Source organism: Spinacia oleracea, chromosome 4, assembly GCF_020520425.1.
Source record: "Spinacia oleracea cultivar Varoflay chromosome 4, BTI_SOV_V1, whole genome shotgun sequence".
NCBI lineage: Eukaryota > Viridiplantae > Streptophyta > Magnoliopsida > Caryophyllales > Amaranthaceae > Spinacia > Spinacia oleracea.
In genome coordinates, this window is record NC_079490.1 from 10,255,839 (window position 1) to 10,259,746 (window position 3,908).

The 3,908-nt window shown below is 34.8% G+C and overlaps 1 long non-coding RNA gene across 1 annotated transcript; it reads right to left on the minus strand.

Annotated features, from left to right (window-relative positions):
* Positions 1–967: 967 nt before the first annotated feature.
* LOC130459263 (uncharacterized) lies at positions 968–3,419 on the minus strand. The gene is made up of 4 exons (XR_008918534.1): positions 3,115–3,419; positions 2,780–3,004; positions 2,199–2,262; positions 968–1,211 (listed from the first exon to the last, which is right to left on the minus strand). It is a non-coding gene; the product is annotated as an uncharacterized lncRNA (long non-coding RNA).
* Between the last annotated feature and the right edge of the window lie 489 nt (positions 3,420–3,908).

Sequence of the window (3,908 nt, forward strand, 5' to 3'; positions counted from 1 at the left end):
GAAAAGCCTCCGGAATGTCCGTTTATGTTTGTTGTTCGCCTCGAAGACTTTCGAGGTTTATTTTCTCCCACTTGTCATTTTGGAAACGAATCTCCAAAAGGACATTATTTCGAGCAAACAAACATTATGTTCTCAAAATTCGTGGTAGAAACAATACCCTTGTGCCTCATTTGAATAAATCACAATGAAACATATATCTATACTTGGGCCTTAGTTTATCGAATGACAAACACTAAGCTCCCACTGAGTTTTGCAACTCTCTAGATATATTTTACGAAAAGTTATTCTGAAATTTCTTTTCAATAGCTTTGACGAATTTGGTTTAGTTTGGTGGTAGTTGAGCATTTTGTTTTAGAAATTATAGGAAAAGTCTTTATGATTCATCATTAATCGAATCAAGTACTAATTGACTTCGATTATTCCAACTTAGATATGCCATATCTTATGGAACTAGTTCGTGAAATTACAACACACAATCATTGATGATCATTCTTGGCAAAGTAATCAACAACGTGATCTAACCTAGATCTTTATGATTTCTTGCCAAGTGGATTTTATACTTCTGAATCTTTGAACTAGCCAAACAGATTCAAACTTATATCACATTTGAGTAAATAAACCTATATTCACTCAAGTTCATGTGAAATAATAAAGTCATAAAATCTTTCTTTAGCTTGTGAACTCAATTGTCTAGGCGTTCTAACAATAGTTCATATTTTTTTTGTTACTTTCAACAAGTAAGACTAGCTTGTCTTGAATGATCTAGAAATCAATCAACTTTCAAAAAGTCCATCAAAATAGAGCTTATGAGTTATGAACGTTAACTTGTTGATATGGTCTAAGCAACAGTGCCAAAGATTAGTTGTAACACCCCGACAATTCTCTCTTTTCTAAAATAATCTTTTAATATAAAACGTAGAGAATTATCAAGGCATTATCGCCCGTGTGAAAACGTAACGGCTTATTCAGAATTTTGCAGCGGAAAACATAAAACTAACTTTAGGTTTATAAATAATCGATTACAGGTTTAATCCCAAAAACCAATAAACGAAAAATAAGGAAATATAAATAGTACGACCAGTTTAAAGTCCAATTAAACAAACCCAAGTCAACTTAGCAAATCAAAACTAAATACAAGCTCTCTATTCCCGATCCCAATGATGCAACATCTTCAAACCTGCAGATGGGCAATGCTTATTGATCCTTAGAGACTGCTCACCAAAGATTGGGTCATCACAGGATCAATAAGGCATAGCCATGATCAACATGCACAAGCAAAAGCACGTAATCAGCAAAGCTGAGTACTACATACTAAATCAATAATAATCCTAACATGATTCTATTAAACGAACAATCATAACATGATGCTGATGAAATATAAGTAAAGGCAAACGACACATATTAATTTGAATACCACACTTGACTAGACTAAGCTAGACTGGACTAGACTTTGATAACAATAATATTATTTTAATTGAAATAGGCAATGGACCGAGTTTTCTAGCTAGGCGAGGTACGGGCGCGACTCCGTAACCTCAGTGACCTGCGATATCGAGGAACGTTTGACTGAAAATAGGACGCGGTGATCAATCCGGTCCGAATGAAAGGCCATGGGCTACCACCATGAACCCCAACTCCTGTTTGTCCGTCACTTTAGACGTGCACAGTCTAAAGCTATTGCTACTCAGTTTCACTTTACATGATTTACAAATTGACACCCTGTTATGACTCAACAATCACATAAGGCATGCAACTCACATTTATTTATAACTGTTTTTATCTTGGAATTGAGTAAGTGATCACAAAGGCATCAAACAAGACTCATTCCAATTAACTCCAATCTTTTCTTTAATACTGATCAACCCCTGAATATGGGTATAAGGTTTCAACTTACTAAATAAGGTCCTCCGCCCTCATAAAGTAGTGAAAAGCTAAAAAGGGAACAACAATTAACTGATCTGAATTATATACTAAATAATCTAGTGTTCCCAATCGAACATGTTTGTATCAATCTTCCATACTAACATGTTATAATCCTCAAAATGCAATAAAGGTTTAATATGTTCATCCAACAGTATCAAACATGCAATTTCAACCTGACTAAGTTCATCAACAACATTAACATAACCAAGTTCATCAATAATTCAACATGGTTTCAACAATTAGCACACATTCCAAGCACACAGGTATGTACGTACCTTGTGTAAACAAACTGCAAGACCACTTTAATAATTCAAAAGTCGCCTACAAAGAATTCTCCGCCTAAAAACAACCAACAAGGATTCACAATCAACTTCTAATCGTTCACAGCTATAATAACACATTCTAACTACATCCTAAACATATTTAGAATTCTTTTTCAATAACAAAACTTGAATATTTGATTTCCTAGCATAAAAATTATTGAATTAGTGATTGAAATTCGTTGAAAACTCTTTGCAAACATCGTACTTTAAATTTCCGGCAATATAACTAATTTCAAACTACTCCAAAACATAATTAGCATGTTTAAAATCATAAAAATAATAATTCAATAACTTATAATCATCCTAACATGAATTTAAAATATTAAAACCTTAAAATTCGTGCTTTAAATAATTCGAATTCTCGTTTCAAACCAATTATATAATCTGCAAATTTAATTATAAATCAAGCGAAATATATAATCTGAAAATGTATAACTTAATAAAAAAAATCATAAATTTAATTCAAGACACATAAATTAAATTATTAAAACGTAATTAAAGCATTAATTAGTTTTAAGGATTTAGAAATTAACCAAAGGAGAGAGGAGGGAAGCTGGCCGACGGCGGGCTGCGCGACGACGGTGCAGGTGGTCGCCGAGGTTGGGCGACGCTTGCTGATGGTGGTGGTTGAAGGTAGTCACGCCGAGGTGGTTGTGCAAGCAAGGGGCTGCGACTGCGTGCGTGACAGGAAGAATAGGGAGGCTGCAACAGTTGGGCGGCGCGGTGCGGCAAGGGAGGCCGTGAGGTGGTGGTCGCGGCTGCAAGCGGCGCGTAGGTACCGGTTCAAATCAACAGAACCAACGAGTGAGGGAAAAAGAAACGAAAGAGATAAGGAAAGAATAAGAGGAGGAGAAGAGATAAGGAGTACCGGAACGACGGAGAAGGGAGGAACGCCGACGGTGGTTAGGCGGCCGAAGGTGACGGCGCAGAGGTTCCGGGAAGCTGAAGCAAGGAGGAGGTTTGAGAAATTTCACGTGAAACAGCAATACGTGATTTTTCTTGTTTGGTGTGGGTTAGAGGGTTTTTTTTTTTCCTTTTCCACGTGAAGTTGAAGGAGATGAGAGGAAAGACTTATGGGTTTATCTATCTTGGGCTTCACCAATTTGGGCTAGGATTAAAATTAAGTTTGTTTGAATCCAAAACGGTTAGGATTGTTTTCCAAAGTCAATCGAACGTGTTTTCGTAAAACGAATTGTTTCAATGTAAAGTTCTAAAATTATTTTGATTTCATAAATCGTTAAAAATTTAAAATGTAATTAACTTAAATAAATATACGTTAATTATATATTTATTATTAAAATTCGTAAATTCTATTAAAATATAAATAACTATACGTTAAAATATATTAATAAAATGTATAAAATTACGGGGGATTACATTAGTGGAACTCAAATCAAGGGGTTGATTTGAACCTAGTAAAGTTTTTATTGTTAAAGAGTTGTTTGTTTTAATCAAGCATATTGACTCATCCCGTAAATGACCATTTCATTCAAATAAACAAACAAACATTTGTTTTTGTTTTTCTTGAATGTGAGTCTTTCTGTGTTTGAAGCAGAAATTTAGGTATGCTGATTATGGAACAAAATAGCCATTAAGTTCCAGCCTTTGAAAGGACTTAAAACAAACTAGATGACCCTACAACTAATGTAGCATTGCCATGCT